We start from the raw sequence: 12545 nt of genomic DNA on the forward strand, positions 1-12545 counted from the left end.
AGGAGGTCTAACATTAAATTAGCTTACTTTGAAGGATTCAGACATATGAAGTTATTTTATTCAGCTAGGTCTTGTTGCTATACACACATTGCTGCCTCCCTGTAACTAAATATATATTCTCTAATTGCTCATGTGAGTCCCTGATGGAAAGAGCTCATGCATTGGTGGAAAGCGTGCCCCTCCTCCACAGCTAACATTGCTAAAGGTCTATATGTGTTTATGTGAGGGGGAGGTAAGGATAGCATTGTTCCACTGACAGGCACATTCATTGTCATAAAGGATTGTGTCTGTGTAAAACTAACTCGTTGAATAGTCCAAAAATTGGATTGCGACAACCAACACACACAGCCCAACTACATGAAAAAACATGCACATCTTACACAGAGGTTTACCACAGATTTATACGAATTAACCACCAAAATTAGTCACCAAAATGTAAAATAGAAATATATTAGAATGGAAATCTCACATATTAGATGCTTTACTAAAAATGGCAAGGGATAAAGTGTGGAAGCTCATATTATACTGTTGACTATAATTATACAGACTAACTGCATGACTATACTTTACATTCGAGGTAAGAGGAGGGGAAAAGAGAGAGGACAAACAAGAGATTAAGTGAGTGTGTGTGTGTGAGAGAGAGAGAATACTGTATTGTTGGATATTTCCAAACTAAATTTAATTTTGAACAACGAGACTCTATCAGAGCTGGGATTTATACAACATGCATGAGCTGTTGACTCTTTATTGTCCTTTAAAAGAAAAAGAAAAAAGCTCAGTAATAGCATCATGCAATGAAACAAAGAGAAGCAGAGTTAAGAGACAGCTAATGCTTCACTTACTATTTTTGTGAAAATTCTGGATTTGGAAAGCAGTTTAGGTCATCGCTGACATCGTGTCAAAGAGGATTCTCCAAGAGGTTCATGGTTGTCCTCAGTTGCTTTAGGATTGAAGAGCTCACATGCTGTGGTTGATTGATGCGTTTTTTTCTGAAGATGGCATTTTTGCATCCAGACCTTGATGTCAAAAAGACACGTATCATCTTGGTAGCACTGGTAGGAGAAACCAGTCCAGAAGGATGGGGACAGATGATTTGGAAGTAACTCCTGCCACCCGTTTCATCAACAGACAAAAAGGCATTCTCTGTGAAGCATCTGCTTTTGAAGCCAGATTGGTTTGTTATGGAAAAGGTTGTTTTGTTCGAAAAAAGCATGGAATTGATGGAACAACTTTTTGGAGTATTTTGGACATGAAAAGTAGGAGAGAAACGGGTCTGTAGTTTAGTTTTTAGTTTTTTTTTTAATGTGGAGGACAGGAGGAAGGCCTCAGTCTCCATAAGGCAGAGAAAAGAAGGAAAGCATTCTGAATGTTGACGGTTTCTAATAGTCTCCACATTATTAGTGAAAAAGTGGCAAGGTCATCAGCAATGAAAGAGTGATGGCAGGAGAAGTATGTTGTGAATAGTAGGCATGTGCGTCTGTAGAGATGCTGATCTTGTTGTGATAGAAAGTGACCTTGACAGCAAAGAAAGAGGAGAGAAGATATGGTAACACTTTAGATTAGAGAACACTAATTCACTAATTAATTAAACTCCTAATTTGCTGCTTATTTAGAGTTAGTAAGATAGTTATTACGTTTAGGTTTGGGGTCAGATAAAGGGATCTAGAATAAAGTCATGCAGAATAAGGCTTTAATATGGGCTTTATAAATAGTCATACTGTATGCATGCTAATGAACAAATAGTTAATAGCAAGAATAGGTCCTTAAAATGCTCTTTTTGGTTTGTGGTCTTCTCAGCAGCCGTGAGTTTTGACATGAAATGGTCAGAATTGCTGAAATCAAGTGAGGAGAACTGTATCAGAAGGAAGCCTTCAAACATTTGGTAAACATTTCTTTAGAAATGGTATACTCTATAAAATTAGGTCACTCTTAACAAATACTAGAACCTAAACATATTCATCTAACACTGGTTTGGTTTCTTTCTCAGCTATTGACAGCTCAGTTTTTCTGCAAGACGTAATGCTCAGATCTATTTTGTTGAGCACAAGATGCTCAGAAATCACTTTATAGCCCTCTAATAAGAAGGTGACTGCTCTAATAAAACTAAAGTGAATACTCCAATAAAAAGGTTCATATATGCAATATCCAAGGGAGTAGTTTTGGTTTGAACATTGTGGGGTTTGAAGTGCAAACTGTTTTAGTGGAGTCCCAGGTAAGGTTTATTTATTTGTTTGTTGGCTTAAGTGTTTATTTTTGTAAAGTAGTCTGTTGTGCAATCATCCACACATGCAAAGTTGGTTGATAACGGCAATAAAGTAACAGCCTAGTTAACAATTACTTGTTTACATAGGATATATAATGTATTTTATATTATTTAGACACTTTAGATTCAAATTCAACATGCCATGGGAAGTCAATCTAACTTAACATTTGATATTGTTTGTCTCTTACTCATTTCACCAGGCTCTTAATGATTGAATGCATGCCATCTCTTGGAACAGGCCAGGTTTTTATATATGGAGAAAAATCCTGGAATGTTTGCCTTTAAAAACCAATCTCGGATGACCTGTTTAATTATAAAATAATAACTGACTCAAAAAAAAAAAAAAAACTGGACTAAAATAGATTAATGCAGTAATTACAACAAAAGGAATTTGCCCTGCTAAGATAAGGGTACAGGAGGATAAAAAATAAATAGACATTGAGAGAAATACACTGCAGGAAAGCTTGAGTACACTATGGGAGCAAAGCAAAAGATACTATGCTATAACCTTGAATGGCATCTTTCTGTCTCTTCATCTTTCTATGTCCGCTCGCTCTCTGATATCTTCAGAGATAAAAACTGATTCTCCCTCTGGATGGGTTCTTTTGATCTCCAGTGCCTTATCTCCTAGGTAACCACGTCTACAGCAATTAAAAGGTCTCGTTAGAGTTGCCCTCGTGTGTGTTATTAATTTAAGATTACTGGGGTATGCAAATGAGCTAGATACTCTAACCACTCCTTTTCTGCATTTAAGAAGAAAGGCTTTAAGTGATAGTAAACAGAAAATAAAGAGACAAGTGGGATTTGGACAGACAATTTAATAAGTCATATCAGAGCAACAACTTGAGCAATCTTTTGTCTGACTGAGTACACAAAACAAAGCAGAGATCCTACCTCTCGTATTTTAATACTCGCACCTTGATGCATCCATAACTGTTATGACATTCTGAAGTAGTCTTATGCAAAATTATACAGACAGACCCTTTAAGCTGGGTTTTGTGTGTAATCAATATTCATGTGGCTTGACACAGGTTACCCTGATTTGAATAGAACCATTATTTGTAGAGTATAAGTTGTGAGTATGAATAAATACATGAATGATTGTGTGTGGGTGTCCCTGAGTTTATCAGCAGTAAATGCCACCTTCTCCAACCAAGGAGATTTTTAACAAGCTACTGTAAATCATTTCATGAAAATACATTGCCATATACTTGTCATTAAAAAAAATAAAGCACAGTTTTATGGAAGTGCATTTAGTGAATCAGTACATAGCAGTGTGAAATCAAGAAAAAAATAGATCTGAAATAGATTTTTTTTTTGAGTAAAGCTCACATTCTAATTTCTGAAACAGATTTTAAACCATTGCAATACCAGGAATATTGAAGTGTTTGTATAAGAGCTAGGGAGGGATGTTTGCATTGAATGATATGTTCATTGTGGCAGGTCACTGCTGCGCCATCTGCTGGCGAGCGCATGCATCTACAGGATTTCTAAAGGACAAAAGCTAGTAGAACAATAGGTAACACTTTATAATAACTGCATGCTATTAATCATTAGTTAAGCATTAGGAAACAGTTAATTCATCATTTATAAAGCATTAATATACATTTATAAGCAGTTTATAAATACAGATATAAATGCTTTATACCTGATTTAAAAGCATATCTATAATGTATTTAATAATTGTTTTTTCATACTTTATTAATGATCAATTTATAATTTCTAAATTAAGTATGGCATTATTTACACCACAGTTATTAAGGAGTTGTCAGTGGTTCATAAGATCACTTAGAAATTGTAAGTAAATGATTAATAAACGATTTAAATGAGCATTCATACATCTTTTTATTCAGACATATAGTAATAGTTACTTATAGTGTTAATAAATTGTTTATTAACATGTATTTCTACTGTAATTCAGGGTTGATTCAGGTAGTTATAAAACATATGTAGTTGTTAGTTAACTATTTTTGTGAGCTCATCTAAAGTGAGGACTATTTATGCCTTGTAAAGCTTTTACAAATGAGATTTAAAGGCTGTTAATATTTCTATGTTCTGTATCACTGTGTTGTGTTTGTTTCTGTTTTTTGTTTAGAAGATAACTGAGCCTTTAAATATCCTTTATAAATGCTTTACAAGGCATAACTGGTCCTCACTTTAGATGAGCTCACATAAATAGTTAACTGACCACTACTGAATGAGTTATAACTACCTGAATTTACTACATTTCTTGTGATCTTATGAATCACTGGCAACTCCTAAATAACTGGTTTGTAAATAATGCTATACTTCATTGAGAAATGATAAATTGATCATGAATAAAGTATGAAATTACACATTATAGATATGCTTTTAAATCAAGAATAAAGCATTTATATCTGTATTTATAAATTGATTATTACTGTCTATTAATGCTTTATAAATTATGAATTATCTGTTTACTAATGCTTAATTAATGATTAATAGTGTGTAGTTATTATAAAGTGTTACCGAACAATAAATGTATTGCAGCCGTGATGTGCTGTGCTTGCAGCATTGCATGAAATGGTTTTAAACAGACTCACAAGGCAGATATACTGAGTGTATTCTCGTATAAGTGTTATTTCATAAAATGTGAAATGTAAGTGGTTTTACAAGGGATTTTCTTTTATCTCAATAATTTTTTTCTGTTACTTGATGGTGCATAGGCCATAAAGACAGTTTTAGAACTCAAAATAATCTTGTGGATATCCATGGATTAAATTATAATCTAGTAGGGAATAAAAATATCTGCAATATTCACAATTATAAGCCCTTTTTTCAGATTTCTCAGTCATCTGATCTCTAGCCCTTTTTTCAGAATCCCAAATAACAGCATGTTTACATTTTCGAACAGAAAATAAACCTTGTACATAAAATGCATTTGAAGCAAAAACAAAAATGGTCTAATTTAAGCTTTGTGAAATTATGCACAGCTGTTAAACAAAGCAGTGCTGCGCTAATAAACAATGCATTATACAAGGCAAGATGAAACGCAACAATCTAAACTTTCCTGAAGACAATCAGTTCCCCTCAGAGATACATTCATATAAATCCCCACCAATGGATTTGCAATTCGTTTAACAACTGACTTAAATAGTCACATATTTTGTGATTTGCATCATTAAATCCCCAGTTAACAGCTAAAAACCAACAAAAATGTACATCTCAAAGGTCTCAAAGCATATATATACCTGACATATGACAAGACATGCAATGCACCTTATTCAAGTTTAATAGCAAGTTTATTAGTGCTTGTTGAATTTAGTTAGATTTGGGGTTTCTGATAGCTGTTAATTTGTTATTTAGCTAAAGGACTGTGTTGAATGTGTTTTTTTTTTTATCATGCAATTTTATTGACTTTTCAGCTTTAAAATAAAAGACCTCTTGCAACATGATTAAACAATAAAAAATAAAAAAAGCAAAATGAATGAGACCCACATCAGCCTTCAACATTTAAAATACAAATCTAATTATTGCTGATAATTGATAAATTGCAAAATGATTGATTACTGAAAATACACAACAGTATAACAACATAACATATGGTGCAACGACAACAACATCATAAATAAAACCAGCTAAAAATGAACCCTTAACATATACTGTATCTGGTAAAATATCATTGGAGTAATATAAATGTGCATGTAGATTCAATGTCATTCACGTTTCTCTTCTTTCGAGAGATTTGGGATTTGCAGATATGCAAGTGCATAAAACAATTTTGATAATAATATGTATGTCTGAATATAACACATTATTGCTTGTTATTGCACGAAGCATTAACTCTAGTTGAATGTTGAGCTGGTTGTTTTTACTCGGTTCCTGATTTATGTCAAATTAAAAGACACTTGCTAATAGGTTTTAGGCTCAGTCTCTGGAAGTGAATCCATTAACAGTTTAATTTTTCCAGTGCTAAGTGGTTTTTAAAGAATTGTCTCATTTCCACAAAGGGCTTTGATAGCTCTCACTATCCTCATTCCTACACGTTCTTGCAAAAAAATACAACAACAACAAGAAAGAGTTTCAAAATGGAAGACGTTTGCACTACATCATGTCTGTTGTTGGATTTTCTAATAGTAATAATTTGCTGTGGTTGTATTTGGCGACGTGGTGGGGTGGTTCGGTTCACCGCTGTAAATCATTCAACGGCTCTCCTGATGATAGATAAAATGTTTGGCAGTGGAGAAGAACTTTGTGGTGTGTAAAGGAACGTGCAAATACCGCTGGTGGAATAAACCATTTAATCTCCCTCCGTTCCATTTCCTGAAGAAAATCAATGTTTTCTCATTAGGACCCCCCGCTTGCTGGCACCGCGCTTTCCAGATATTTCAGGAAAATGGGGGACAACAGTGAAATAAAACTCTTAAGACTGTCTAATAGTTTATCTCTTGATTTTTATGCTTAGATTTTTATTTATTTATAACTGACTGCAGTTTAAGCCTTATAAAATGAGAGAGCAAACAGATGTTTTGGGTTAAAGGTGCCAGTGGAAGAGCGAGCGAGCGAGCGAGGGACAGAGAGAGAGAGAGAGAGAGAGAGAGAGAGAGAGAGACAGGCACCTTTGTGTTATGTTGTTTGAAAAACCAGTAGCATTGTGTGTGTTTTCATTATTTATCTTCAGTAAAGGTTTTGTTCAAATGACAAATACATAAACATTCACACATATTTAAACACAGAGCTGAGAAACCTGATTACACAGCCGTCTGTGTCTTTAACTCTTATGTGTTGGATTGTCCTCCTTCTCTCTCTCTCTCTTTCTCACTCACTCAGCACTGGATCTTGAATGGATCTTTAATGATTAATGCATGACTTGTGTCCTGTCCTGTCCTGTCCTGTCCTGTCCTGACCTAGTGAAAGTAACTGAGTTGTCTGAGGAAAAGCTTTCTGAATACATTCTGCTCTTCATATTGGGCTGGACTCTGTAAACTAGGGGCCTCTGTTTACACACTAATTTACAAATTCCACAAAGTAAACAAGCCATACTGGTTTCAGGAACATGATCCAAGTCTGTTCACACACACACACACACACACACACGCATGCACACAGATGCATGCACACAGATGCATGCACACACACACACACACACACATACACATATGTGGTCACTTCATCTACAGCAATATCGTTGACTTGATTGCAAATAAATGCACAGACACTATTTAACTGAACAGAGATGACATCACTGAATTCAATGATGAACTGCCTTTAACTATCATTTTGTATTATTGACACACTGTTTTCCTAATGAGTGTTGTTCAGTTGCTTTGACTCAATGTATTTTGTTTAAAGCGCTATATAAATAAAGGTGACTTGACATGCATACACACACACACAGTAGCATGCCAAATAATTTAGATCTAAGAAACAGAATATTTTGTTGCCAAGTGTTTTTTTAGTTCAAGGACATTTTTTTTCTGTTTAAGTGTTTCATCTGATATCAATAGTAAGCTGTTTTCAGAAACATGCATCATAAATTGAATGCATGTTCAGATTAAAGACTAAAATATATTTAATAGGTTATTTTTTTTTTTTTTTATTTTAGTTTTTTTTTTTTTTTTAACATTTAGGGTCAACTATGCATATTGGATAGATTTGTGATAGATGTTTACACTCATGAGGATTTTTTGTGATCCCTTAAATGTAAATTCGACTACAGAGTGTTTGTCAGTGTGATAATAGACGTCTAAATGCACAAAGTCTCTGCATTTCACCTGAACGGTGTTCTGGCTTTCAGTAAAAGTTTGATAGCGATTTAAAGTGTTGCTGCAGTGACATTTTAGAATATTTCCCCCCCCTATGAAATGTAAAATAATTGTTCATATACAATCCCATATTTGAGCTATATAACACAGTCTCATTCATTAAAATATCTAATCGTCTTATGAGACATGTTAGCTCTTTATAGCATAAAAGATTACGGACCGTAAACCATCAAAACAGCTTTAAACAGTTTTAAATCACACTTTGTCTAACATGTTAAGATAAAGAGGCCTAAAAAAGTCCATTTGTTTAAAAAGAAAAAACCTTGATATGACTGATATGAGCTCTGAATATCCATTAGATGGCGACAATGATCTAAACTCCTCAGTTCGGCCAAAGCTGTTCAGCTTCTCTTACAAATAGTCTCCTAACAAGATCTGTGTGCATGGCCCTGACCCTGTGCTCACTTTTGATCAACTTCATTTAAGCTCAAAAAAACAGGACATAGGAGACACATGTACACATCACTGTAAAGATCATTGTTTAGAAAAACAACAACTCTTTTAGCCAAAGATGAATGTGCATGTGCGTGTTATTTGCTTTTAGCTACAGATCCAACATTCAGAACCATTTGTGTATCTCATTAATCAAAATTAGACTTCTATAGCATCCAAGGACTGCAGGTTTGTATCAAAAACTCTCTCCACTTCCCTTTTCCTTTGTTTCTTCTTCAATAATTGCTGAAACTAAGCAGACAAGCTGCAACGATTTTGTGCCTGTGGTATTCAAAACCGCCTGTTTTTATTTCAGGAGTAAAGAAAGAGAGACAGAAAGAAACCAGGTCTGGTTCAAAACTCTTTAAGGAATAGAAATGGAAATGTTGATCACTAGTATTAGTTGGTTTCATAATTTAGATCTTCGTGAGTGAGACAGAGACAGAATAATTACTGAAAACTGATTTTGATGAAAGCTATATATGTTATTTATATAATACACATTATATTTGTAATGACGTATGTGTGTATTGTTTGTAGGGTGATCAATAAGAAACAATAATACATGGGAATATACTGGAAAATATACTGTGAGATATTAAACAATACATTTCCATATGAAGTGTTAATATTTTTTGGGATACTGCAATGTATGTAAAAACGCTCAATTAATTTCTCTTTCATGACTTAATGGCTGCACAGGTTTACATAAAGCTGAACACATTCATAAGCTTTTATCTGTCTCTATTGTTTGCATATAGTCACACATATCATATATGACGGTATATAAGAAAAAAGAGTTTTTGAAAACAAAGTTTTGGACGATTAGATGTCTTTTTTAAAGTAAGGCAGCATGATAAGTAGATATATATTGTGATATCCATATATTTATCTATATTTTCCTCATAATTGTCTGTATATGTGTTCTCAAATGAATGTATTTTATCACATACATTGTTATATAAATAAATATATTGTATATTTTTCAATATAATGTATGAAAAACAGCAATTCCTAAAGTATTATTCAATATATTGTTATGCATTTGGCTAATCGCAGCATGCCAAAGTCATAATAAATAGCATTAATTTATGAATTTATTAAATAGCATGCAAACTACGGAAGCCCCTTTCCACCACTGAATAAAAAATATGATTCTGCTGATTTGTGCATGGTTTTAAATTATATTACAGAAACAGTAAAGATGCAATGCTTTTTTTACACATTATTGTTATTTTTGACTAAATGAACATCAGGTAGCATTATAATTTTCATGAATATTCTTGTATATGTCAGTGATTTTTGTCTGTTAAATGAATAAGTGCTAATGTATTAAATGTAAATATTCACCAGCAAATGGAAATATTTACTCAACTACCACATATTTCAGAATGCTTTATGAATAATGTATTTTTGATTGACAACATTTTGAATCGATTTTAATTGATTCTCATAATTTGAACTCAACTGCTGTTCTAATAATCACCTAGCCATGTGTGTGTGTGTGTGTGTGTGTGTGCGTGTGTGTGAACAGACAGAAATCAGATGCTTCCAATAAAACTGCCAACTTCAATTATTACAGTTATTTTCAGCCTACTTACCACAAATCAGTGTCTATCAAATTCAACTGATTTATTATGCCATCTGATATTATATATTACACTTTAATTTTCCATAGATGTTTGCTCTATAAATACACAGACCCCCCCAGAGGGAATATTGAAACTAATAAGCTGATTGGCTGAAAACAGGGGGCATGGACTTGAATGTTAAAGCATGAATAATTAATGAGGGCTGATGAATAATGAAAAGAGTTTAAGAGTAATTAGTGCAATGAGAGAGAAACAAAGCTCAGCATTCCAGAATCTTAAAATTATGGACACCTGACAGGTTAGTGTGTGTGTGTGTGTGTATGTGTGTGTGTGTGTGTGTGTGTGTGTGAATGTGAGGAAGAATGAGGACAGAGAGATAGGAGCCGATGGAGAGATTGGTGATGGTGAGATAAATGTATGTTGATTATTAGACTAAATACAGTCATTTAGTTTAGCATGTAATGATGTGTAGCCTTGTAAACATTCTCTGCTTTGCTTTCAACTTCGTTTTCCGGAAAACTCACAGCTTGACTTCCTATTATTTATATGTTCTCACACACACAAATACACAAACAGGCTTTGAAATACTGAGAACTTGAAAGATACTGAGCTACACCACAAGCAAAAGTGTGTGTGTGTGTGCATTTATTCACCATCTGTAATTCCAGCAGAACACATCATATTCCTACTAAATCACATTTAACATAATAACAAATGTATTGCAGTGCAATGTGACACCGTTTAGTAGATTATAATCCAGATCTCTTTAGTTTTAAGTTCACTAGTCCTCTAGTCGTCCCTGAGAACAGATTCATTAAGTACATCCAAAACTGGAATTTAAAGAGATATATGCAGTTTGCTGAATTTGTTTCATGGATTCATGTATTAAACACGTTTTATTGTATTTGAGAAATTGTTTGCCTGCTTTATACTGAAATGAATGGTGTTATAGATTCAAAGGTACCGGAAGCGCTCTCATTTTAGGACAATTTACCATCTTATGTAATTTTTATAGATTTAGATCCAAGTCTGTGGTAAACATTACTTATACATACTTTAAAATGTTCCTTCTTTATCATAAATTCCACACAGTCATAACTCAAAAATGAATTTTAAAACGAGTGTTTTCTTTTTAAATGTAAGTTCTAATAAGTAAACTCATTAAATTCCTGAGGGAACCCATTCTCATCGATTGCTAATTTTCTTCCAGGTTTTAAAAACGTGGAATTTCTTGATTGCATCTGTATTATAGCTGCACTTTTGTTTTTAATAGAAGAGAGAGAGACAGAGGTATTCCCTTGTCATCTCTCCAACTCTCTCAGACATTACTATATTTGTATGTGTATGTATAACTGTAATAAAGCTGGATGAAGGTGGTCTTTGTGATATATCGCTGATCTCCATTGCTACTCTGATCCGTCTGAAACACTCACATATCCTAACATTATTTACTTCTTATAGTCACCCTCATGTGACCTGTAACTTTAGGGGTTTTTCTAAGTTGCGTTGTAAGCTTACAACAGCATAGTGGAACCAACCCAAACCCTGAGGATGTGTGTGTGTGTGTGTGTGTGTGTGTTTATGGGCTATTCATTCCTGATAAATGTCTCAGAGGGCTCATTCCTTTGAAAATAAAACACTGTTTCCATCTCTCCCTCCAAGATCACCTCATTCTTCCTTCCTCCTTTCCCCCTTTCACACATTCTCTCTCTTTCGAGCTTATTCTGAAATCATTGGGACTGGATATGGTAAATGTAATGGTTTTCTTTTATTAGGGCACGGAGACCTGCAATTCTGTTCCCAGACACACACGTAAACATATACTCACACTCACATACTCTCAACTCTTTTTTCAAACAACTAATAAAAGAGCTTTAAAAACACTTTAACGCTGACATGTAATTTATGCACCAAAATTCATTATTTCACATTTACATTTAATCATTTAGCAGACGCTTTTATCCAAAGCTTTTATCAATTTTTTATGAAAACAATAGAAGCAATCGGATGTGACAAGTACAAATAGCAAATAATAATAAATACAAAAGAGAAAATACGAATAGAATAGAATTAATTGGACAGGTGCTGCTGAAAAAGATGTCTATTGACATCAGAACATCAAAAGACACTAGCACTTATCTATTCTATTCTATTCTATTCTATTCTTGTCACATCACACAAACTCAGATCCACACCACTGAACGCTCCCCTAAAGTTAGTATTTAACTTCCCTTTTAGTTATTTTTTTAGGGAACCAAAGTATTCTTTTTAGCTTTTTGTTTTTTTCCAGACTATAAAATAACATGCTCAGAAGTTTTTCGAGACAACCTAAAAATAACTTATACAGAATGTTCCCTAATGGATATGTTTTTAGGGGAGCTTTCTGCAAAACTAGAACAATCATTCTACTTCTGTAAAGACAACTTCCCTTGCTGAAATTAATATTTAAAAGTATACTGTGGGAACATTCTA

The sequence above is a fragment of the Carassius auratus genome, chromosome 1, assembly GCF_003368295.1.
Source record: "Carassius auratus strain Wakin chromosome 1, ASM336829v1, whole genome shotgun sequence".
Classification (NCBI taxonomy): domain Eukaryota; kingdom Metazoa; phylum Chordata; class Actinopteri; order Cypriniformes; family Cyprinidae; genus Carassius; species Carassius auratus.